The sequence below is a fragment of the Ursus maritimus genome, unplaced genomic scaffold, assembly GCF_017311325.1.
Source record: "Ursus maritimus isolate PB19 unplaced genomic scaffold, ASM1731132v1 scaffold_1, whole genome shotgun sequence".
Taxonomy (NCBI): Eukaryota; Metazoa; Chordata; class Mammalia; order Carnivora; family Ursidae; genus Ursus; species Ursus maritimus.
This window is the reverse complement of record NW_024423343.1, coordinates 2251445-2277910: the sequence shown is the minus strand read 5'-3', so window position 1 is coordinate 2277910 and position 26466 is coordinate 2251445. Positions and strand designations below refer to the sequence as shown.

At 52.7% G+C, this 26466-nt stretch overlaps 1 protein-coding gene across 1 annotated transcript in view; it reads right to left on the bottom strand.

Annotated features, from left to right (window-relative positions):
* The window catches only part of HDAC4 (histone deacetylase 4), a 277804-nt gene extending 262280 nt beyond the window's left edge, over positions 1-15524 (bottom strand). Inside the window, exon 1 of the mRNA XM_040638418.1 lies at positions 15226-15524. The gene's annotated coding sequence lies outside the window, so the exon portion shown is untranslated. The remainder of the gene's footprint in view (positions 1-15225) is intronic.
* Positions 15525-26466: the final 10942 nt, after the last annotated feature.

Genomic DNA, 26466 nt, shown 5'->3' with positions numbered 1-26466 from the left:
CCGCAAAACCAGTGAGCGTGTGGGATGGGTCAGCTGGGAAACTGAGGAAAACGGCCAGGCTCGGGGAACAGGACTGCAGACAAAGTGAGGCTCTGGCCGCACACGCCAGCAGAGTAGAGACAACAGCCTTCTCCCGGGGAACAACACAGGCCAACAAGGACAGAAGCGCCACAGGGGAAGAAGGAAGCTGGGAACGGGACCCCTGGCTGAGAAAGGCCTCAGGAAGATGAAGCACGTGAAAATCTGAGCACTCCCTCTGCAGGACAGAGTATGGCACACTTTCACCCTTCAGAGCTCGGAGCCAAGAACGCCCCAGAGAAAAAGAGTCCCTCCACTGCTGTGCAAAGTCAGGAAAACAGCAGGGCCTGGCTGCACAACAGTCTAACATTCTGAAGCTTACACGAAACTCCCGAGTACATTAGCCTGCGGGTCAAGGAGCAAGAAGGCCTGGAGACACTCCCAGCTCCTCCTGGTCCACCCCGAGCACAGACCCTGACTGAGCAGGTGAGCCCGGGTGCAAGAGACGGGAATGTGGGCGCTCAGCGCACGTCAGGCAGGGAAGCGGCCACCTGTGGGAAGAGCCTCTTCCTGACTCTCTCAGCAGCACCCGCACCCTGGCACCCGGTACTCCAGGCCTTCGGGAGAAACCCTGAGCCTCTGCTTCTCTGAGCTTGGGGCCTCCCAACCTCGTTCACACCATGGCGAGCAGAGAAAATGACCTTCACTCAGCACAAGGGGTAAGCAGCTGGGGGCTGCTCGAAGCACCGGGCAGGAGAGCAAGAGCTGACGGACACGGGCTCCAGCCGAGAGCTCGGCACCGCTGCCCAGCCCCTCGCTGGGAGGCAGAGATGGGCTTTGAGAACGGGTAGCCACACGCACCAACTGCTTCCTCACGTCTCAACCTTAAGCCTGTGGGAAGGAGCCCTGCAACTCCGCGGCAGCACAGCTCAGCAGCGGGGCCAAGGCTCGGCAGCAGTAACACGCACGTGCCTGGCCTGATTCCATCTGTTTCCGGCCCTAGGGACTTCCAAAGGATGGACGGTGTGACAACAGAAGGACTCAGAGCCCCTAACTGTGGCCTCCTCATCTGTTCCTCATTACAAGGCAGGAAGAGGACAGGGTCCAGGAGAAACGATGGTCAGGCTCAGGGTCTGCAAGGACGTTATGACTACAACTTCTGCCACTAGCGAATCGAACGGGAGCCACCTGGCCATCCAAAACAGGCGGTCTCCTATCACTGTTCTGGAAGCCCAAGCAAGCCCCTGATGCAGGCACTCATAAGGGCCCAGGGCAGGAAAGCCCAGGAAACGGGGTGGAGGCAGGTCCATGCAGCCAGGGAAAAGGGCACGGAGGGCAGAATCTGGGGAAGGGAAGACGGATGCAGCCCTAGAGTCCCCACAGGCGAGGCAAAGGACCCAATTTTTATTCTAGACAACGGGAAGCCACAGATATCGGGGCAGGGGCGCCATGACTAGGAGACGAGGAAGGCTGATGTGGCTTCAAAGACGGAAGACTGGAGGTGGGGTCCCAGGGAGCACGCTTCAGGGTGAGGGTCAAGGCCACGGGCACAGACAGCCAAATGCCATGAGAACAGGGAGCCAGGGGCATGGCTGAGAGGACTGGGGACCATAGGTGAGAGGGCCACCGCCAGAGCCAGGCAAGAGTCAGAGCTCTGAGAGGAATACAGGACCTGGGCCCAATGCCACCCCTTTAGGTCTCGTTGGCTGGCGGGCCGACGTGGACAAAGGAGGGTGGCCCCAGGGAGCAGGTCAGATCCCATGGGCATGGGTGCCTGGGGCAGCTGGAGGTCTCAGAAGCCAGGGTGACCAGCGGGGCAACAGGCAGGAGCCCTCCATGGGAGCTTCACGGGTTACTCTGACCACACCGTGCCCGAAATGGAACAGCTCCACGCCAGAAAAGCAAGAGAGCCAGCGCCTCGAGGGAATGCCATGAGCACGCCAGCTCCGGGGTGCCTGCGGCGCCTCCTTAAGAAGCACCCATCAAGTCCAGGCGAGTGAGAAGCCGGTCCCGGGGGCCCACAGCAAGCCTGGCCTCAGCCGTCCTGGCCCCACTGGACCCTGGGCCCCGTTGACGGCCCGTGCAGAACTGCAGTGGCCAGCACGCGGGCTGGACGTGAGCGGGCTGGGCTGGGAGGACGGGGAGCGGCAGCGGTGCTTACAGCTGGGGAAGTGGGTGAGAATTGCACGCTGTGGAGGGAGAATTTCATCACCCAACGGTCACCAGAGCTCCTCATTCCAGAAACTCTGCCACTCCTCATTAAGTGGTAGGTGGCCCAAGGCGAGCGGCTGAAGTCAGTCCGCAGGAAGCACAAGAGAGAAGCTGGACTCTCATATTTTACATGTTCTCCCATGTGTGTTCATGCCTACATGCACGCATGTACGCGTGTCTGTGTGCATGAGCACTCATGTACGTGTCTGTGTGCGTACACGTCTGCATGTATGTGCACGTGTGCGTGTGTGCATACACATGCACTCACGTACATGTGTCTGTGTACGTGCATACATGTGTGTACACATGTACGTGCGTGTCTGTGCACTCGCATATGCGTGTACATGTGTGTGCACATGTGCATGTGTGTAATGCACACATGTGCACATATGCAGTCTGTGTGGGCATGCATGTACCTGTGTGTTGCGTGCACTGTGTGGGTGTGTGCATGTACACATGTACACGTGTGTGTGTGTCCACGCCTGTCAGTCATCAGGACTGTCCATCCCAGAACTGAACTGTGAACTAAAGAGAGAGCAGACGGGGCACTGGTAACAAGTGGCCTCCATGAGGTCACCCACTGGAGTGGCTGCCCACAGGACCAGTGTGGCCACAAGCAGGGGCTCATGAGGGGCAGGAACATCTTCCACCCACCCAGACGAGAGGCCGCCACAGCCGCAGTCCCACCATACACGGTCCAGCTGTGCACCTGCCCGGCAAGGACCACAGGGCCAGTCACCACCAACGCCAACACAGAACCCAGCACAGCCTCCCCCCACCCCGCCTCAGTAAAACATCCTTGTGGGAGGGGTGTGCAGGGCCGAAGTTCTCCGCCTCCGGCTGGGACCCTTCCACACCTGGGCAGATGACCAGGCCTAGGCCCCCAGCCGGCGGGGGCATCACACTAGTCCCCACAGCTTGGCCAGGTCAGGGGCACCTTGGTCTGATCATGCACAAAGAAAACAGGCCTGGACGCACTGGGGAGAAGCCATGATGCAGCCTGTACACAGCTGCACCAGGACATGCACCTGGACCCCCTTCGAAAATGCTGAGCCCCTTACCGCTCTGCTTTCCTGACCCGGAAGTGCCCGCACAATGAGCCCTGCACTTCCTCCCTAGGGGCAGACAGCCGTACCGTGCGTTCCAAGGAGGGCCTAAGGAACGAGGCATGGGCTCAGCCGGCTGCCTGGCTCAAACCCGAGCTGCCCCCCACGCCACCACCCTGCCTCGGGGCTCAGCCTCCTCAAGTAAGGCAGAGAGCGTTTAGCAATACCGCAGTGCCCGGCACTAGAGAGATACCACAGGCCAAGCTGGGCAGGGGTCCTTCCAACCCGTGCGCCCATGAACCTAGAGAAAGTCAACAGCATTTCTACGTGGCAAGCATAGGAGCTAGGCCACTGACCCCTGTATCTCCCATGATCATGACAACAATCCTCCCCAGCAGAGACTCTCACGCCCACTTTGCAGTTGGGAAGACTGAGGCACAGGGAAGCTGGGTATCTGACCATTTACACAGTGGAGGGTTTTGTAACCCATCTACCTGATCTCAAAGCTCATTCTCTGCAATGCTCTCCTTGCCTGCAGAGAGGCTGATGTGACCAGCAGGGCTTCCAGAACTGCCAGCCCAAGTGCGCGTCAGCCGGCACGACCCACCCGCCTTCTCAGGATACCCTCAGCATGTGTCCACCTCTGTGCCAGGCAGGAGAGCTAGCATGGGTTCAACCCTTTCCAGGGCATCCTCAGATAACGGCCTTGGTTCTTCTGGGTTGTCTGGGAGCACTGCTCTGAGGGCAGGGGATCAGTCAGGAGGAAGCATCCACAGGCATCTGGAGACCCAGCCTGTGCCATCTCATGGTTCCACTGTCCCCAGTCCAAGGGCCCCTCCCAGGGATGTCAGCACCCAGGCCAGCTGGTGGAGGGAGAGAATGGAGGAATCTCCCTGATGAAGCTTCTAGATCACCCCTATCCACCTTGCCAGCTGGCCAGCTCCAGCCACACGCCACTGACTTCCAGGGCCCAGGGTACACCCAGGAAGAAGGGCGCACAGGAAGTTCAGCGTGCCCCAGCATCTGTTGCCACAGAAGTAAGTCCTGGTCAGTGCCTCATTTCTAGACCCTGCTGAGCGTTTTCCCCCTGTGACCTTCATAGAAGGCTGCCACAGGATCCCCTGAGGCAAAATCTGTGTTCAGTATGGTACCACGCACAGCAACCCCCATGGAACCCTGTTCTGGACCTGCTGCTAGGGACGCAGGAGACAGGCGACTCCATAGAGGATGCCATCCACTGGGTCCCTCCTTGGCACCCATCCCCTCTCTCCCTCCTGCCAACCACAGCGATTTCCACACAAGGGAAGCAGACTCCTCCACCAGCTTCTGGAAGAGGCTGAGCCACTCTGCACATTCCATACCCCTGGCAAGGGGCAGTTCAGAGGTGGACAACCGACCTCAGCCACACCAAGCAGAATAAATCCAAGACTTTGGCTGGGACAAATATGCTCTCCTTCCCAGTGGCATAAACCAGGGTACATGCAGCCCTGAGGGCAGCTGGCAGCACTCTCTCAGGCAGGAAGCCGACTCTCCCAAACAGGGGAAGGAAAACAAGGCCGTCTTGATGACGTTGTGGAGGAGCTGGATCAAGCCCTGCCTGAACTCTTCCTTCACCTGACTTTCTGGGAGAGCAAGTCAATCAATTCCCTACAGCGCAAGGTGCTCTGTGAATCCGCCACGGAGAGATCCCATCTGACGGACAGCTACTGGAAATACCTTCCTGCTCAAGGCTTAAAGCTGCTCGCAAGACTCGCTTAAAGAGACTCTCCCACAATCCCAAGGAGGACAGAATCTGGTCTCCTGTTTCCCTGCTCCTCCATTCCCCACAGGCTACCTGGTCCTACCACAAGGTCACAGCTGTTCCCTGCATTCACACCCACAGAGCCACCCATGGAAGGCTGTGCCCACAGGGCGCCAGAAGCTCCCCGCCTCCAGTCGCTAAGCTCTTCCCCGACCTTCCTGGGGAGCACTGCCCCTTCACCCCACAGCTGCAGCCCCCTCCACCCTAACCCCGTGCACCCAGGCCACACAGGCTCCCGCGAGCCACTAGCACGTGGAGCGGCCTTCTGATAGCACAGCAGCACGGCAGCAGCAGGTGAGCAAGGCTCAGTCCGTAAGGCTCCCTGCTGGCGCCTGAGCAAGGACGGCAAAGAGAAGCAGAAACGGGGCAAACCTGCCACCGGACTTGCAACATGCGTAACATGGATCTGCGTGGGACAGCTCCCTTCTGCAGATCGCCAGCGAGTATCGCAGGCAGCAAAATCCCCGCATGAAGTGTCCACCATCTATGTTCATGGATCACCCTCGGGGCTGCAGACCTCGGCACCGCAGGCCTGAGGACAAACCGCACCACGGTCAAGGGCCGGGCACAGCAGGACACCCACTGCCAGGCCCAAGCCCCGCGTGCGGTCGCGGACTGACCTCTGGTACCTGCCGCGCACAGCAGCGCCCTGGGAGTTGCCGTTGTTTGGAGTGCAGTTGGCAGGGTGCTGCTGAGCGGTCAAGACAGGATCTCTGCAGGCTAAGAAACAGCCCCCAAAAAGACAAAGGCAGACACTGGCTCCCAAACACGACTGAAGTCCTCCGGGGAGGTGTTCACCCTGCCGTGACCTCAGAAGACATAGGCAGAGACGCCCTGCACTGGCACAGGGACCTCAGGGAGCCCTGAAGTTACATAAGGGACACCAAAGTCACCAACACTCCCCTTGCACACAAATGCCTACCTGAGACCTGCCCGAGGAGAGGCGGAGGAGAAGGGCAGAGCCTTGGGGACAGGCTCCCGGGCCCCACAACAGCCCTTCTGGCCTCCTCTCCTACAGACAGGACGTCAGATGCGCAGACACAAGACAGCGCCAGCCAGGCGACAAGGTCACAAGAGTGAAGCTGGGATCTCAACCCAGGTCTGACTCAACACCCACGTCTGTCCTCAGCGCCCCAAAGCCACGGAAAGCAAAACGTCTCCCAACTGTGAGAACCCCTCCTGTACACTCCAGGTCAATCAGCACCCGGGAGACAAAACTAGCACCTCTACAAGTCGGACCCCTGCCCACATCCACAGCAAATCCATCCAAGGAGCCGACCCCAGAGCACCGCCCTACTGCCAGCCTACTGCTCAGCCCCATCTGCTATTTCATTAAAAGAATTCTGAGGGCAAGTGGGTGGCTCAGTTGGTTAGGAGTCAACTTGATTTTGGCTCAGGTCATGATCTCAGGATTGTGAGATGGAGCCCCGTGTCGGGTCCATGCTGGGCGTGGAGCCTGCTTGAGATTCTCTCTCTCCCTATGCCCCTTTCCCCTCAAAAAAGGAATTCTGAAAATCACAGGTTCCTCACAATGCAACACGTTTGGACGAACATTATGCAATCTAACACAGAAAGGCATTCCTACTGGGGGCAGAGCTGGGGGTACACATTACACTGTTGTTTGTTGACCCCATGTCCCAAAAGGTGAACTCTCCCCATGAGCCCTGAAAGGTCAGTGGACGCTCCTCTGCTGGGGACCCAATCCCAGCGAGGCTCACGGCCACTGGGGACGGAGGAGGGAGGCCCGGCTGGCCCAGGCTTCCTCGAGGCCCACAAGAACCCATGACAGGCGGGATGCTGCAGGTGGACTGCTGCCCACCCAGAAAGAGGGGACGCATGAGGGCTGCTGCAAAACCAACAGGACGGCAAAGGTGAAAGGAAAACAACGCGCTTCGGAGAAAGCACTCACAAGGAGACGGAGGTAAGACGTGAGGTGCCCAGTGACATGTCCTTCTGTGTATCCCTCCAGCATGGACGCCTGAGGAGGAAATGACAACACAGCCCCTGTGCTGGCAAAGAAAGGCTTCCCAAGGAATGGGGACTGCAGCCACCCTTTACAACCTTCTCAGTGCAAAATCATACATAATTTTCGAGCAGACAGGGTATGAACCCACTGCAGTGCTTCCCCAACAACCACTGGTGGCTCGTTCTAAGGACCCAGAGGGCTGAGGGCCACTGCCCCTTGTGAGTGCTTCCTCACGACAGTCACTAAGCTCACTGCACAGCCTTGCCCCGCTGGGTCGCAGACCCTGGTGGTGACTTCACCTGCTCTAGGTGTCCGCGGCCCCAAAGGTGAAGTGGGGGTCGGGCTCACCAGAACGCTCTAACCCCTCAGCGCCGCGGGGCTGGCACAGTAGGTGTAAGAGGGAAAGCCTCAGACATCAAGGTGGAAGGGCCTGAGCACACCGCCATGATCTGCCCACCTGCTGGGGTCCTGCTTTCTGCCAGGATACTCTACGGACACAGTACCTGTGTCCCTTGCAGGTGCCAAGTGGAGCTCAGACTTAACCTTTGACTCCCCACACATAAAACCAACAGCTGGAGTAGAGGCAGGCTCAGGTCCCTTCCAGAATGTTCTCGATGCTGATTCCGGCAGAGCTTGGGCTCACAGTTACTCTAAGGAGTCCCAGACCCAGAAGAGGGCTCTCAGTAACACTGGCTGAATGAGGGAAGGGCCTCCCATGCTCCCCTAGTGTGGGTGCCCTCACTTCTCACCCAGAGCCCTCTGCGCCAGTGCCCCAGGCCAAGCACACTCCACAGCGGGGCCCCTGGGGGCCTCACAAAGGAAGCACGCACGCCCACATCCCCCACCATGTCACCTCCATCAGGTTAGACCAAGAGAAGCCAGGCGCCTGGCACCTCGGAGAAACCAGAAAGAAGACAGAAACCTTGAATAAACACAAGCAGACTGCACGCATGAGCAAGTGAGGAAGTCCTTCATGGAGACAAGTGCCGCCAGCCACCCCGTGGTTAGTCCAGCTCGCCCTTCCTCATGCACTCCAGTCTTAGGGACCTCATAGCTCGTTGCTGTGACCCCACAACTCTGGCTCTGGCTAAAAAACACCCCACTCATCCTGGGCGGGCTCCACGGCCGCTGTCCCCCAGCCCCCTGCTCCCCACGACCTGGTGCACCTGTGTCTGCTCACGCTCTCTTCCTTCTGTCCCCACCAACATCTTGGTTCATGCGGCAGAGGCCAGGGCTTCCTGGTCAAGACTGGGGGGCAGGGATCTGCTATGGAGTCCTCCCAAAGCAGGGAGTGTTCCCTGTTCACCACCACCCCTCTGACTCCAGGCTTGTACTTGGGTCGGGGGCAGGCTGAGGATTTGCAAAATAATAACTGACCCATTAGAAACCTTTAGGAGACTCATCCCAAGCACAACCATCACCGCCACTCCCCCACCAAAGAGGGCCCAGTGGGGGGCCACAAACCTTGTCTTTCCCTGTCTAAAAAAGCCAACAGCACCGCATAGAGCAGACGCCGCTGCTCCCAGGGGAACGCTCAGCTCCATCACTGTTTGAGCGACACCCCCACTTGGAAGGCCGGCTTGGGCTTTCAGGCCGTAAGAACTGATTTATTGTTTCAGGCTCAAACTTCAACCCAACAAAAGCACTTGAGTCCCACAGACGGAATACTTCATAAGCAACAGTAAATGAGCACAGCCTAAGAGCCCCCTTTTTGAGCAGAACAGACTACAAATGTTTATAGACACACCCATATTAAGGTAGCATATTAAAATTACGAGGTTAAATAAGAAATGACTGCAAAATGTCATTAATTCCGATCTGAAGCCAACAGGGCGAATGCCATCAGTAAAAGCAGCGGCTAGCCCTCCGAGCACCGGAGCGCAGGTAACCCGGCGGAGGCAAGCTCGGCGCCGCTCCGCACCACCAGAACCTGCCGCACTTGTGTTTACGGAGTCTACTTAAAAGCACGTAACGTCCAAAATCAGGACCAAGCAGTTTCCAGGTTGAGGCGGGGAGGAAACGGGCAATTCCAGCACGCCGGCAGAAACAGGTGCCGTGAGGCCCGAGGAGCGGGTCCCGTCCAGGCTCTCCAGCCAGGCCGGCGCCGCGCCCCTTCCTCAGCCACTCCACCAGTCACTCCCAGACGGCCTGCACCCCACGGAGCCCCCGGCGAGTGAGACACGGCCCAAAGAGCTACCGATATTCCATGCCTGGATCCTGTGAGGAAGGAGTAAAAAGGATGCTGGGCTTATGTGTAACAGGGGACTAAAGGATTAGCACGGAGGAGGGTCAAGGAAGGAGGAGATGGAGAAAGCTAGTGGGGATGAACGGGAACAGTGTGTACAAGGTCCTGGGTTGAAAGGGGCTTGCAAAGCAAAGCAAGCAGGGGACCGAGGCTCAGCGAACAGGACAGGAGCCTGCTAAAACAGAGGCCAGGATCGGGCAGGCCTCCCAGGGTCCAAGAACAATGGGAAGCCATGAGAGGGTTTCGAGCAAGGGAATGGAGGGGACAGATCTACTTCTGGTGGGGACCACTTAGGCTACCACTAGCAGCATGGGCTGTACTGGGACTGCCTGGACCCAGGAGGCCAGCTCCCCACAAGGAGAGCTCACAGGCGAGTCAGGGAAACAAATCCCCTAAATTCTTCTAATGCTAAGCATATTTATCAACTTCCCAAGGACTTGGTTTTTCTCCTTTATAAATAATGAAACTGAAGAGTGTTTTTCCCCCAGTGGTAACACCAGGCTTTAAAAAAAAAAAAAAGTATTACTATTAAAAAGTAATATACGCTCAGAGCAAAAATGTACACACTACCAACATCTAGGGAAAGTCAGGAGAGTCCCTTACATCCCACTCCCTGACACCCCATCATTATCACTTTAGAGACCCAAGTAGTTAGAAATGCATAAGGGACCCCTGGGCACTACTGCTCAGGACCTACTTCCTCAACACACTGCACACTTCCGATCTGCGAGCCCGTGCATCCATATTCCACAGGATGAAAACACCAGAATGTATTTAGTAAGTATCACCTTTATAAATAACGTGGTGATAACCTCCTGTACACATCTGGATATCTAAGCGCCTATCATATTCTCTCCTAAGAATAAACAGTCCCAACAAGCAGAATTGCTGGGATCAGAAAAATGACCATTCAAATTTTTGACACATAAAACTTTCCTGGAGAAGACGTAATTAATGATTTGCTCTCCAGAGAGCAAATAATAGTAACAGCCAACACTTAACATTGTGCTATGTGCCAGGCCCAATTCTAAGCACTTTCCACATAAGAATTTATTTAGATTTCACAGAAACCACAGAGGATAGGAATTATTATCCCAACCAACAGGTGCTATCAAACAACCTTTGCTGATATGATGGGCATAAATGGAATTGTTCACCTGAAATTCTCTATTAATAAAGCTGAGTTTTTTACACCAGCTACTGTGATTTGTATTATTTACAGGCTTTGCTCATCTTACAGTAGGGATACTCATCCTTTTTATTGGTTTGCAAAAGCTCTTAACATATTGGCTATTAAGCTCGTACAGGCACATCTTGTTATATATTTTTTCTCTCATTGTCTCTTAACCTCACTTATGGAATCTTTTGCCAAAAAGAATTTTAATTCTTATGCTGTTAAATCTGTCAGTATTTTATCTTTAAGGTTTCTGGCTTGGTGTTACAGTAAGAATACATTAAATTGGTAGTTTTCAAAGTTTTTGGTCCTTAGAATGCTTTCTTCCAATAAAGTCTTCCAAGAATATCCTGCAGACAAAACAGGTAAGGCCAAAGTGCATTGCTTGAAATAGACATGGAGCCCAAGGTGCCCTCCACCATCCTCACCGACCCCCAGGCAAGCTCAAATATCCAAACACAGGATGCAACGACCACCAGCCGACACGATTGTTAAGATCCCTTCCAGTCCTACAATGCCACACACGTGACAGCAGACAGCATGCAAAAACCTGAATTACTTCCCAGACCCTACTAAACCCAAAAGATATTCCAAACGGTCATCTTCTCGAAGAGGCTATGCTCTCCCAAATCCCTCAACAACACCGAACTTCAGCTTCCAGAGGCACGGAAGAGAGGGAATCAGCATCTGGGACTTGATACAGCCAGGAGTACCAGATGCTCCATTCCCACTTCTCTCTCAGGTTCCTCCTGGGCAAAATGAGCACAGTGGCAGCCACTTCGAAAGGCTGTGGGAGAGATAAATGGGAAATACAGGGCAAGTACTTACAACAACATGTGGCCCCGAGCAGGTGCTCATTAAACGTTAGCTACTGGTCTGTTACCATCACTAGCGGTATGGTCTGTTACCATCACTAGCGGTATAATCTGTTCACTAGGAAAGACATTCCGGTGTCCACGCTGACTGATGCAGACGGTGATCTGTCCCGATGTTACATGGAGGATCACAGTAGAGGCGACCCGTGTAGGGCCCTGGACCTTCCTTCCAGTACACAAAGTAGGAGGCATGCCGAAAAGGCATGCAAGCAACCACAGACACCACAGCCCACCCCGTACCCCTAAACAGACCCCCAGAAGAGAAAACCAATCTTCGGAAGAGAACTCACAGATCTTACTTGAGGACATTTTTTCCCAAAAGGAACACTTTGTGAATATATGTTGTGAAGGTCTGCTAACTGCAGCATCACTTTTGACATGGAACCCTTCACCTGACTTAAACCAAAAGATGCTACACCCTTCTCTGAGGTCAAGATCAATGGCCCTAAGCCCACTGCACACCCCAGCATACGCCGACTGTCTGAGATGGAAACCAAAACTCCCTCCCAACTTGATGCCTACCTGCCCCAGGACCAATGGGAGGGCTGCTCCCGAAGGGGCAAGGACTCGCACTCTGGCGAGAAGAGCAGGGGCTCTGGCCCAGCTTCACAGGCTGCAGAGCGAGGGCAAAATCCGAAGCTTACACACACACACACACACACACACACACACACGGAGGCTGGGCCGGCCCCTATCCCCAGCTGCAGTCATCGATTCTAGTCCAGGAACGCAAGCCTGGCCACAGCCTGTCGCCCGCGGCCTCCAGGCACAGCAGTTGTCTCTGGTTCTCTGTGTCTCCCCCGCTCCCTACATCAGGTATTAATCTATTACTCAGGGCAGCTTCTGAGCGATGAAAGCCCAGCCGTTTTCAATAGAGAACGGTATGGCCAGATTCTACAGGAGTGATGAAATGTTTCTTCTGCTCTGGCAATTAAGACGGCACAAAGTCGCCTTTCCTCTGGTGCCACCCCCAACATCAAAGGATGAGAAATTCAAAGCCATTCATGCTGCATTGAAACCTCACAATGAAGCTGGGAAATGGAAGTCGATTACTGGGCATAAATATGCAATAGTTAAAAGGAAAGAGTTATAACAAAATTAAACTGCAGCAACCCCACAACGTGTGGAAACTTCCAGAACTAGAGTCCCCCTGGTAAACACCAAGAGAGACATCCTTATAAAGCAAGTTTCTGACCGCTGAAAGTCACGATCGGCCACTCCAGCTGCACATGGCCAGGGTGCCATGCCACTCTGCCGACCTTGGTACAGCAACAGCCCCCAAGGCCTCTGAGAACATGGCATTTGGACAGTTTGATTTTGCAGGGCTGTGAAGCTGCTGACCACAGAACATTCTGGCTCGGGGCTGCTTTGGCCACGTCTGTCCTTGGTCCCTAGGCCATCCAGGCCTAGCGGAGTCTAGAGTTATCCACCCGCTCCCCCCACATAACCCCCCCAGCCCAGGGCTCCCCCAGAGGCACTCCCGCTGCCAGCTTGCAGGAGAATGAACTAACCCTAAAGCGGGCAGTGTCCCGTCTGCCTGCTGCATAAATCCTGCTCCTCTTCTGACTGATTACCGCTCTCTTTAGGGGGGTATTTGATCTTTAAAATAAAAGCCCAGAACACAGAGAGCTATAGAAGTCTTACAATGTGTCAGGGTGTGTGGTTTTAAGGCAGGAAAATACTTCCCTCCCACACAAATGTGAATTCTGGGGAAAGATGCCACAGATCCAAGGGAGTAGACTATCTGGGAAAGCTTGATCAGTCTTAAAAATAGATAATTGAACACAGAGTTTAGAATTCTCAGGAGCTACCTGAAAAAAGAAAATTAAACCTCGCCTATTTTTGATATCCAAAACTCCATTCTGATGAAACTTCTAACAGGGTGGCATTTTGCATTTCCAATTATAATAGAGTAATTGTGTTGCCATAGTTACTGCAAAATTCTGCAATAACTTTTGTTGCTTTGTAATTGCTGGAGTGTATATTCGTGTACAAGCAGCTGAGTTTTCCTGATTCGATGCCTCTCCTTCCTCTCCCCGATCACCACCAACCACCACCTTCCCTGGCTCAATTCTGAAACCACATCAGTTTCATAGGACGATCCCTAACGTAATGCGAGGAATTATCACAGGCAATTAAAACTCCAAGCAACCACGATCGTATTACAAAAGAAAAAGTGAAACCAGGCCAAGGTGCAAACCCACCAGCATTCCCCGAATCTTGCTGGGCTGGCGCTGGGTGAGGGCTGTTTTACGTGTTTACTCCCAGGCCTTCCATGCTTAGGTGGTTTGTGGGAATAAACAGAAAAGCCTGAGAAGAGAAAAGAGAGGAAGCAAACGAACTGCCCAGGCCCCTTCCTCCCTCACCGAGGGCAGGCAGGCAGCGCTGCACTCAGCAAGCAATTAGGTAGGTCTCTACAGTAATGCAATTAAGATTTAGTTAAGAAAGTCATTAGTTTTAAAATAACTTAAGTTTAATTTCTGCAACGCTTTATTTGAAAATTGTGTCACAGCAGGTCAATTTACAACATGCAATAAAGAAAACACTCATATCAGCTGCTGCAAGTTATTACAAATTTTTGATGTGCATTAAATGAGTACACTGGGTTCCACCCCCGGCCTTTCCAACTGATACGCGCGGTCTCGTGCTGTAACAGTGTCAAATATTTCAACGTTAAATGTAAATACGAGATAATTTGCTTATAATCCCGTGGTGTGTTTTTGCAATGCCGGGAAACGCGGCTCCCACCATCTGGGCAGGACGGGGCCACATCCCGGCCTGTGGAAACCCTGCGGGCACCCAGCCGGGGTCGCGGGCAGCACCCCCACCCCTCCCGTCACGGACCGGGGCACCCGCACCGCGAGCCCCGGGGAGGGACGTTTTTCTGCAAACTCACAGCCCTGGACAAAGTTACATAAACGGCGCCAGCCCGGCTCCGGGCGCCCCCGGCCCACCTGCCGAGGGCTCGGCCTGGGCGGGCGCCGGGCGCGTGCTCCCCCCCTCCCCCCCGGAGGCCAGCCGGCCGTACTGGCCCGGCCTCAGCCTCCGGGCTGCAGGGAAGGGTCCAGGACAGGCTCGGGCTCCCGCTCCGGAAAACCCACGGGTTGGGCGCCACGCGCGGCCTGGCGCACGGGCCGGGGCGCGGACCCGGGCGTCCACCTGCCGGGCCGGCGGCGGGGGTGGGGGGCGTGGGCACGGCGGCCTGCGGGCGGGTGGCGGGCGGGGGCTGACAATGCGCGGGCCGGGGCCGGGCCGGGCTGCGCTTACCGCGGCGGCGGCGGGCGCGGCGCTCTGCCCCGCGCGGTATGCCTGAGCCGCATCTCTCAGCCTGCGCCGCCACCACCCGCCGGCGGCGGGCGGGCGGAGCGCCTCGGGCGGCGGCGACAGCGGGGACGCGGCTGCGGCGCGCCGGAGCCCAGGCTGCTGAGGCGGCGGCGCGGGCGGGCGGGCGCGCGGGCTCGGGCGCGGGCGGCGGCGGGGACGGTGCTCCGCGGCGGCGGCCCCACAACCTCCCCTCCTCATTCACAAAAAATTGACCCACGTTGAACCATGATGCCGCTCCCCCCTCCAGCACGGAGCCGGGCGCTGATAGGCCACGCCCGACGCCCGTCAGCCGCCCCGGCCCCGCCCCTCAGCCGGCGGCTCTGCAGCCATTGGCTGCGCCGGCCTTGCATCACCTCCCTCCCGGGCCCCTCCCTCCTGCCCGATTTCTAACGAAGAGCTCGTCAATTACGGCTCGGCCCCGCCCTCCGGCCTCCCTCCCTGGCCGCCCGGCCGTCCTTCCATTGGTCCACTGGGGCCCCGGGTACCGCCCCGTGTGCTCCCGCCCCTCGTCCCGCGGCCACCAACCGCCAGGCCAGACGCCCTACAAACTGCATGGATGCTCCACCTCTGCCCGCCTTCCGGCACACGTCCTGGACCCCATTGGCTGCCTGAGATGCCAATCCCAGGAGGCGGAGCTACCAAAGGACGCTCCAGGCGCCAGCCGCTGGACGTTTCGCGGTTGAGAAAGCGCAGGGAGCCGGGCGGACTGTGATTGTAAACGTGGGCCCTCGCCCTGGCGAGCTCCACTCAGCAGCCCCGAGGAGTTGCTGTGCGCCGGCCTAGTGGTCAGGACCGCGTGCCTGGGCGCCTAGCGGCCGCACACTCAACCACAGGCTGAGGCAGGGGGCCGATCGGGCCTGGCCACGGCCTCCATCTTGGGTACTGGCGGCGGTCACGTGGTGCTACGTGCTCCCGGAGGCGCACGGGCGGCGCGGAGGACGAGTGCGCAGGCGCGGCGGGCCCCGCCCTGCCCCGCGGCGGGAACGCGGCCTCCCGGGCGGGGGGTGCGGGCCGGCTGGTCTTCCCCGAGGGCGGGAGGCGGGCCCGCCGCGCCTGCGCCACCGGCGAGTCGTAGGGTGTGTGGTGGTCCCGGTCGGCCCGTCAGCGCTGAGTGCTCAGCACTGAAAGTTGCCCGGTCGGGGTGTTTTGGGCAGTGTCGAGTGGCCGCTTCGAGTCCCGCCGGGCCCCGGACGCCCCGCGGGCTGTCGGTCGGCGGGCGCACAGGGTCCCCGGCCACCACCCCCGACCTGTTCCTCTCCGCAGCCGTGTACTCAGCCTTGCAGGCTCGGCGCGCCTCCTGCTTTCGAGTCGCGTGTGTCGCCCAGCGGGAAGGAGCACCTGCGACAAGTGTGCGGGTGCCCCCGCCGGCCGGGCGTGCACACCTGCGTCCTGGTGTCGCGGCGCCAGTCTCGGACCGTTCGGGAAGGTTCAGGCTCGGTGGCGTGGTTTGCAACGCGCTTCCTCTAGTCGAAGTGCGGAGTGGCAGCCGCGTCTTTGCATTAAAAGGGCTCTACAGTTAGTTTGCGTCCGCAAAGCTTTGTACCTGGCGGGATACTTTGTACCTGTCCGGATGTTTCAGAACTCAAACTGGTGATTCCAAAAACTTGAGATCGCAAGACTCAAATTTCGTTAAATCGTTGTCTCATCACTAAAGCAGCTTCTTTCCTAGAAAGCAGAATCTAGAGAGATCATTTAACTGAATCCAGGGTGTTTTTGTTTTTTCGCACAATTGCCAAAGTGTCCATATTGGTCAGGCTCTGCTAACATGAACCTGGACCCTGGCATTATACAGAAGTGCACGTGAAGATACACAGGCAGGTCCGGTGTAATAGGAACGTTACCCAGCTTGAGACCTTGGTGGTGACAGAAAAGTCGCTGGCAGTGATTAGGTCCTGCTGGATGAGAGGAGGCCGGGGCAGGCCTGTGCTGCCCCATTGTCACCTAACAAAGGCCAATGTACTTCACTCATCCTCTGAAACCTCAGCCTTTCCAGGTTGTATGGCCCAAATGCTTTTTCAGGAGAGAAAAGTAGCTTTTCCGTTGTAATGAAAATCACTGCCTTATGGTATTATTTTATTGGTAGTATTGAGGAACTGGGGGGGAGGGGTCAACTCTCCAGAACTTACATCAGAAAACGGGTCAGTTTGATTATCAGTCTTAGAATAATCCTGGAGGCGGACAGAGGCGAAGCCTGATGCGGTGTTTGTGACAAAGCTGGCCTGTGGGGTGCTGGCAGAGATGTGTTTGCTTGTTTCCTTTTAGAAATGAGCAGAGATTGGTTTAATGTTGTTCTTGATCACTGACGCCCAAAGGAAAAAATGTAGTCAGTATGTCAGTAAAAATTGAATTTTCAAAGTGAAAAGGCACAATTTTACAATATTTTAAATATATTGAAATAAGTAATGATTACAAAACCTTGGGCATTCTAAGTAGAAATGCCTGTCGTAAGATAACTTTGAGGCAAATGAATGGTGAATTGTAGAAATTTAAAACAAAAGACATAGCTGAAGAAAATTACCACTAGTGACCTGGCTGATGACGGAAGAGGTACATTTATCAAGTGTTCATTCAGGTGAGACAGAATCTGGGTCTGAGTAACATTCAGATGATAAAAAGTTATGAAACAGAGTTGTTTCACGGATTATTAAAAGTATACAGTAATCAGAAAATGCAGGGGAAATGCATACAAGTCTAGTAAAATTAATTTTACAGATACAGAACAAGAGCTACGTGCCTGGAGAAACAGTCACATGGAAGAGTTCTGGGGTCTAATTCGAGGCAGGATTAATGAAAAGATAGAACTGCATTCAGAGGGAGCGTGCCAGTGAGCCTCACCTGCGGCTCTGCGAGCTCCTCCAAAGTGCGAGGCAAGAGCGCCACTCACCTTTTCTGGAGAAGAACTTGGGAGCCTGCGCAGCTGTGTCTGCTCTTGTTCTCTGAGGGAATGTCTGGCTGAAGGAGACTGCAGATGGCCAGTAGAGGTGTGCACAGAGAAAGGAAGGTCTCCAACACCGAAGCCCAGGGGGCAGGTGGAGTCAGAGCCCAAACACCAGGCGACATCCACTCGGGGCTTCAAACAAAGGCATTTTATAGAGAGTCCCAAACTCAGGAGGGTTTCGTTTCAGAAAGAAAATGAATCCCAGGGTCGCCTGGGTGGCACAGTGGTTAAGCGTCTGCTTTTGGCTCAGGGCGTGATCCCGGCGTTATGGGATCGAGCCCCACATCAGGCTCCTCCGCTATGAGCCTGCTTCTTCCTCTCCCACTCCCCTGCCTGTGTTCCCTCTCTCGCTGGCTGTCTCTATCTCTGTCAAATAAATAAATAAAATCTTTAAAAAAAAAAAATGAATCCCAGTGTTAAGGAAACAAATCATTCAATCAAAAATGAAAACAGCTCCAAAGACTCAAATAAAAAAGAAAAAAATCTAGAAGTTCAATAGAGTGGCCAATTATAAATATACCAAAAAAAAAAAAAAAAAAGGAAAGAAACCCAATAGCTTTCAGATGTACATTTAATCAATAATTATAAATGCTACTATTTATCGAGTTTTGCTATGTGGCAGGCATTGTGGTTAGCACTTTATATGCATTAGAAACACATGATGGAAAATTGCCAATCACATTAGCAAAAGAACATTTTAAATACCTACAAGTAACACTAAACCCCGGTGGAACTTCATGGGACTTGACAAATGGTGGAATCATTCACCTGGAAGAATAAACATTTGAGAACAGTCAAAAAAGAAGAGTAATGGGGCCAAAAGTGCTCCCAGATCGAGGCTCCATAATGAAAACAACGTGGTACTGGCCAAGATCAATGGAAAGTCCTAGAAAGGAAAGCAGCAGCCCCAAGCAAACACGAGCTGAGACGTAGCCAGCACGTGGTCTGTCTGTCCCAGCTCCTCCTCCCGGCGGGCAGCTTTCCAGGCTGGTCAATGCCTATGTCATAGCAATTGGCAAGTATTTGGAACATCATCCCTGTGAGGATTTAAAATCTATAAAGGCGGCTTTTCAAATCACCGAGAAAGCAATGTGGTAAGGGCACCCGCTAATCATCTGAAGAAAAGAGTATAAAAGTTGGATTCCTACCTCATCAGATGAAGATTTAACTATTGAACAAGAAAAGCCATGAGAGTACCAGGAAAAATCTGTTAGTGGACATTTCTATAGATTGTAGAATAGGAGGGATACCAGCAACAATTGTACAGAGAAATACTAATAAATTTGACCATGTTGCAGTTAAAGTTTGAGGTATAATCAGCAAAGAAAGGTAAGTTTCAAAGGTGGCATATTCATACAAGGGAATATTACCCAACAATAAAAGAGAATGAACTGCTGAGACAGATGAATAAACACCAAAAATATCAGGAGAGTCCCATACAAAAGACTATATACTGTAGGTCTCCATTAATATGAAATTCAGGCACCAGCCTAAAGGATCTGCGGGATTAGAAATTAGAAGTCTGGTTCTCTCTGAGGGTGTGGGTGGGGAAAACCCGGCAAAGACAACTTCCCAGGCCGAGGAGATGATACAGGTCTCTATGGGGGTGGAAAACACACTGGAGTAAACAGGTGTCGGAACTCATTGAATTTAAGAGTTGTGCCTTTCTTGGGGACATTTTACCTCAAGGGAACGAAATAGTGGAGGCAGTAGCTGCCCCAATTTGGGGGGGGGGGGCAGGGGCGGAACTTCCCGGTGCCTCATGTAAAAGGTAAATGACTAGAGCTGAGTATTTGCATCATGTTGCATAAAGGCTTAATCTCCTTCACAGTGAGAGGGCTTTCAAGCCGACAGGAGACAGGAAGCGAACGCTGCCGAAGCAGAGACGTGAACAGCACACACAAAAGGAGAGTGCCCCATGAACTAAAGGTTCTGTTCCCTAATAATAAAGGAAATAGGACAGTTTATTTGATAAGAGCGTATGCGGAGAAGTAAACACTATTACATGTTAGCAGCGAATGGCAACTTGTGGAAACTTTGAGACAGCCACTTTAAGGAGACACGGACAGCAAGCCTTAACGTTCCACGTGTTCTTTCACCTACTGATTTCACTTCCAGAACTTCATTCTATGGAATAAACACTGATGTTGATAAAGATTTAGCTGAAAAAGTTCACAGCAACAATGATTGGAAGATACATCAGTTTGTATGCATATCCATACAGACGTATGAATATCTATCTACCTCCAAGTTTCCAAAAATAGGAGAGTTAATATCATGGAAAGAAACCCACATTAGAGCTTTAAGCAGAAAGGAAGACCATAGAACGTCATAACAGCACGGCACAGTCTTTATAAAGGAAAACACTTATAGACGTAGAAAAGACAGGAAGACGCCCATCAGAATGTTCCCAGTGCTTCCTTCTGAGTATGCAGGGGATGAGACATCATTGTTCTCTTTTGCTCATCCCAGCTTTCTCAATTCCCCAGTGAGCATGGATGACTTTTGTATAAAAGAGAAACCTCTGAGAGGATCTGAAGTGAAGTAAGGAAGCTGTAGGGCGAGAGTAGCTGAGGGGTCGGTTGGCGGGTCACTGACTGCAGGGCTGTCGGGCAGGCGGGGAGAGGCTCTGCCAAGTTCTGATGGAGGCAGCAGAGATGGGTCAGGGTAGGAGCAAGGGAGCTGCCGGCTCCTGTCACCCAGCTTCTAGGCCCGGAGCCTGGATGGGGCGGAGCTGACCTTGGAGCAGACAGTCAAAAGCCACCGAAGATGACAGTCTTGCTTGTTTTGTTTTCATCCATGTGTTTTTTGAGGTAAAATGTTGAGGTCATCAGCATATGGGAAGGAGCCGAAGTCCGGAGGCCATGAGGCTGGGGAGGAGGGCCAGGTGTGGAAAGCGGTGCAGAAAGGGGGCCACGCCGCCAGGGAAGCTCTCAGGGAAGCAGCGCATCGAGTGAATGAGAGATGAGAAAATAAGTTTGAGCTGGCTTGTGTTCTGAGGAATTTAATTGCAAAGTGTCTTAGCCTGCGTCCCGCACAGTCAAGTCACACAGGGCCTGGGAGTGTGAGCCCAGGGGCAAGAGTGATGGCTGATGGCGCGGCGAGCTAGAGACGGGAGACAGGCGCAAGGGAGGGCCAATGCCCGCTGCATTACCCAGCCGGCCTAGAGCTGTCCACCTGGGGGGAGGAGCTGGGGAGGGGATGTTGACTGAGGGTCACCGCCCAGGTGAGAAGTCCCCACACTTGCAGGTCCAGCGAGTACAAGTCCCAAGAGAGTCCTGGGAGCACCTTACCCTGGGAGCATCAGAGAAATTCTGGGGCAGGAGACCAAAGGCACTTGGGCCAAGCAAGGAGCTGTAGGGGGCGCCTACAGGGCCCCTGCAGCAACAGCCAGGACGGGAAGGGCCCCTTCAGAACCGCAAGTCTGGGCTGGGCCAGGCAGGCAGCCACTAGGCTCGGGGTCACCTGCCATCCTGGTGACATTGCTTGTAGCAGCCCCTCAGGCCCAAGGGTGTCTGGGTGTGAACGATAAACCACGCGGTCACCCAGCCAATGCAGGCACTGAAGAAGAGAGTCAGGAGGGGAAGACGTGGGGGAAGGAGCTTCTTTTGTCCCAGTGTAGGAGACTCCTGCGTGCCAGGGCCGGGGAAGACGAAGACGAGTCTGCGGTGGCCCGAGGTGGCCCCAGAGGGCAACCTAGAGGAGGGGATGGAAGTGCCAGACCATCCCTAACACGTGGCCCTGTGGCAAGGGCCTCGGGCAGGTGCACACACCACATGTCACTTGCTCTGTAACTGGAATTTCGAGTCGTTCCCCTCCCTTGTGATGCCATCCCCTCCGCCCTGGCTTGCCCCCTTTCTCTTCCTACCTCTGGCTCCACGACACCACTGAGAGTGCTTTACTTCCACTCTCCAGACACCTCAGCCCACTGTACCAAGCTGTCCCCTCACCTGCACCCTCGGCCTCCCTCAGCCCTGTGGTGCCAGCTACCTTCGGCTGGATGGGCTGAGACAGGGGCCCCTGCGTGGGTTCACGAAATGGGTTCTGGCCATTTGGACAGGGACTCACGGGCCCCAGTTACATGAAGCAGGGCCTAGAACAGGGAGCCAGGGCCCCATGGCCTTCTCACTTGGGAGAGGGATACACCAGGGGAGCGGGCAGGTCCTGGAGAGCATGAGTGCAGGCCATGCTCTTGCTCAGGGCTGCAGGAGGTGCGGAAAAGCCCAGGCAGAAGAAACCTTATCCAGGAGAAGACTCCGGAATGGAGGAGGGGTGTGTGTGCTGAGATACAGACACGGTTCTAGGTGTGGGGGCAGGCAGTGAAGATAGCACCTCCATTTTATAATAGACATGCTCCCAACCGAGACCCAGGAGCCAGGATGGGCTAGTGGTAACAGCAGCCCTGAACATTCCTGCTGTGAGCCATGCATGCTGGAAATGGCATCGGGGGGCTACTGAAACGGGAGCCAAGCAGGGCTGTATCAACGGTTGCTGAGTAGTGCTGAGGACCCCGCCACAGTCTGAGGCTGTGTCTTTATAATGGCACAAGCCACATGGTCTGTCTTTTCTGATAGGGCTCAGAAGCCTAAGTGCAAAGGACTCATGGTTGGATGATGCAAGGTTGCAGGGATGCCCTTGGTTGGATTTGAGTTCACGAGACCTGCAGGGCCTGGGAACCCTCGGGCCAACAAAGTCACATCAAAAGTAGTCCAGGTATGGGATACTCTTGGGGCGTCTGGCAGAAGCATACAGCTCTAACAAGGGAAATGCCCTCAGCCCACAGATAAAGCCTCACTCAAAATGAGCTCACAATGAAAATTATAAAACCCAAAGGAAGGAATTCACCATGGGCAAGAGTTAGCGGAGAAGCAAAAAGCAGGATCATATCTTTTCCCCATCCCCCCAAGAAACTGAGATAATACCCAAGAGTTTAGTGTACATATGCGAGAAATGTCTAAGGAAGTTAAGGAAGAATCGAATATGTAACAAAAGAATAAGTCTCTAGGGAAAAGAAAAGATGAGGTTTTTTTTTTAAAGATTTTATTTATGCATTTGAGAGAGAGAGCACGAGCATGAGCAAGCATAAGCGAGCATGGGGGAGGGGCATGACCCAGGGGGAGGGGCAGAAGGAGAAGCAGACACCCCCACCCCTGCTGAGCAGGGAGCAGGACCCTGGAATCACAACCTGGGCCAAAGGCAGACACTTAACTGACTGAGCCACCCAGGTCCCCCAGAAAAGATGAGTTTTTCAAAAACAAGTAAAACCTCTAGACATGAAGAACGTAGCCATTAAACTTGAAAATGCAGTGAGAAAGATAAGAGCATAGTAGGAATAACAGAAACCGTTCTTCACAAGCTGGAAGACAGATCTGAGGACGCTATGCAAATGGAGACCGGGGAGACAAGGAGGGGGAAGCTGACATCCTGTAGGAGAGTGGTGGCTGCCCCCCCCCCCCGTGTGCCCTGAGCCCACCTCCTCCACCCGAGGGGGCCCCACCCCCAGCTGCTACAAGAGTTGCCCACTGATGGCTCACAGCTGCATCCTTCTCCAGAGAGCTGTCCTTGGTCAAAGGGAATCAGCTCACCTGGAAAGGCTTGGGAGGGTACCCCTCACCTTCCAGGGGGCTCCCCAGGGATGTCTGACTGACAGGGATAGACAAGACCAGCCTCCATGCTAAGTGAGGCGTGCTTCTGAACCCCCACAGGATGGGGATGGGGCTAAACCAAGGCCTGAGTCTAACTGTAACTTACTTGCTTGGCTCCTCCCTGCCTTGTCCTGCTGACCCTCCCTTCTCCTGAGAGCAATCCCTCAATAAAATATTTGCACAAAAATCCTCACCTCCAGCTCTGCTCCTGCAGCATCTGAGCTAAATGAGGCATTTCCAGAGGAGAGAATGGAGGAGCCACATAGGAGTTCTTCCTACTGCAGCACATCTGTCTCCCAGGGGGTCGGACGGGTTTGCAGACCCACCCTGCGATCATTTCCCCAGCCCCCAAGCATGGATGGTATTAATTCATAGTACGCATTAACATTTGTTTTGTGGCCTCATATGTGGCCATGACCAGTGGTCGTAAATGTTTCATATATGCCTGGAAAAAAATGTGTTTGCTAATTTAAGAGTTCAGAATTCTTTCAATATGTGAACATTAGTTTCAGCTTGGGATGGATGTACTCAGCAGACACCAGAGCCCCTGCTTTCATTCTCTCACCTGTGGAATAACAGTTATCATGGTAGGAAAGGCCATGAGGAAAGCCCCTCAACATGCCCCCCTGCCCTGGCCAAGATAATAAGTCAGCTGAAAGAAAATGCTGAGCAGAGAAATTGTCAATGTGCAAGTAAGTCTAAGCTCATGCTAAGTGTGAGCTCTAGCAAACAATATATGAAATAAAATGACAGATGCTTTCTGGTGCATAAGAACTAGGTGGAGCTGGCAAGGCAGGAGGGGACATTAGAGGTTGAGCATTTTAAGATCCTTGTATTGTCTGGGAGTTTAACTTAAGCTTTTGTTAAGCAAAAAGTGCTTGTCACAAATTTTAAAGAAGGCGCTAAAAGACTTGAAGTAGAATGGACAACTTCCATGGAAGTGAGGGGCACAGCAGAAGAAAGGAAGGAAAAATGGAAAGAAAAACTGTCATTCTAATACCATGTAGGGAAGATTAAAAGAAGCACAGAAAGAGCAGGTTAAACAGAAAACCGAGAATAACACTGAGAGCTAAATCTGAATATATTTCTCTTATCACAATGAATATAAATGGACTAAGTTTTCCAGTTAAAGACAGATTGTCAGTTTGGGTTTAAAAATACAATCCTTCTTCCTACTGTTTATAAATGATATCAACATGAAAAGTTGATAGGCTGCAGGGGCAAAAAAATGATGTTCTAGGTCAACACTAATCAAAGGAATTCCCCATTATTATAATATCAGTTAAAATGGACTCTAAGGAAAGATTGCATCAGAGGCAAAGGTGGCCACTACATATTGGCAAGAGGGACAATCCATCAAGGAGATATATTGGTTTAAGTTTTGCATCTTTAATTTAGACTCAAAACAATATAAAGCAAAAATCTGAAAAGTTCCCAGAAGAAATTTATAAACACACACCAGTGGAAAACACTAGTCTTTCAGTAACTGATATAAAAGATTTGAATCATAAAATTAACAAGTTTATGAACTGATGTTCATAAGAATTCTGCATTCTGAAAGAGCAAACACCTTCTATACAGAACATTCACAAACACAGGCCATGGCCACTTTCCAGACTACAAAGCAGATCTCAACATGTTCCAAAGAGTCAATACCAAACAGATCACCTTCTTTTACCAAAATGTGATTGAGTTAGAAACCTATTACAAAAAGATAACTCCAAGAACATCATTAGGCAAACTATTGGAATGAATTAGAGAGCCCAGCAAGACTGCTGGGTGTAAGATCCATATTTCAAAATTCATTGTGTCCTGAAGACCAGCTGGAAACACTCAGAATCATGGAGAAGTTATCACTGACAATGCAAAAACCTCACGATACCTAGGGATCAACCTAACAAAAATTGTGTAGATATTTATGGAGACAACTATGGAACTTTATTGAAAGATACTAAAAATATAACTGGAGACATACACCAAATTTCATCAATTCTGGAATATGCATTATTCTAACGTTAACATCTCAGAAACTGGATATATCTGGAAATTGAGGGTGCCTTGGCTGTGTCATAAGTGATGGATCAGTTGGCAGCATGAAATAAGGGTGCATCTTTCACTCAGTGGCATCTTGTATTAAACTAAATGAATACCATGTCCATGGATGGGGAGACTCAAAATTGTAAAATTGGCTATTCTCCCCAATGTATTTAATAACTTCAATTCAATTTTTGGGCAAGTTTCTTCTGAAAATCATTGAAAAGCAAAGAGCCCAGGATAGGCAAGGCAATCTTGGTAAGTACGTGGTGGTGGGGGAAGGTGTATTTACCAGATATCAATATCTCTTCTAAGCTTTAGGAATTCGACCATGTGGTCTTGGCTCAAGGATAGAACAGGGTAACAGAATAGAGTCAGACACATGTGTATGGAAACTTGATCTGGGACAGAGACTGCATTACAGAGCAGGGTAGAAGTGCTACTAAATAATTGATTCTTGGTCAAATGGTTAACCACACTGAAAAAAAACAAAACAAAACAAAACAAAACAAAATACATATCCTGTCTCACATCAAACACACAAACTTGCCAGAAAAAAAAAATCTGTGAAAAACAAAACTTTAGAGTTTTAGAAGTGCATGTGGGATGGATAGTTTTATGATCCATGGAAGGACTTCTTTTAAAGATGTCGTACGTGGAACGTAAAAGGCATAAGCCATGACGGAAAATATTAACAAGTTTGGCACCATTGTTCAACAGCATTAGCCATCAGGGAAATGCACGTTAACCCACGATGAGACACGACTTCACACCTGTTTGAGTGGCTGAAGTGAAAAGCCGTGACGGCAGTAAGCACTAGCAGGGATGTAGCACTCACATGCGGTTTGTGGGAACGTAAAACAGAACGGCCACTCCAAAACACGATTTTACAATTTTTGTTCCCAAAGGTAAACATATACTTATCATAATACACAACTAATGAATCATCGAGCCTTACATCGGAAACCGGGGATGTACTGTATGGTGACTAACATAATATAATAAAAAATCATTAAAAAAAAAAACATATACTTATCATGTGACCTGTAACCTTACTCTCAGGTCTTCACCCTCCAGAAATGAAAATGTACGCTCACACGAAAATCTATGTACAAAAGTTCATAGCAGGTCTGCCAACTACTGAACGAACAAACAAAACGGCTACATCCCTACAGTGGAATCCTGCATG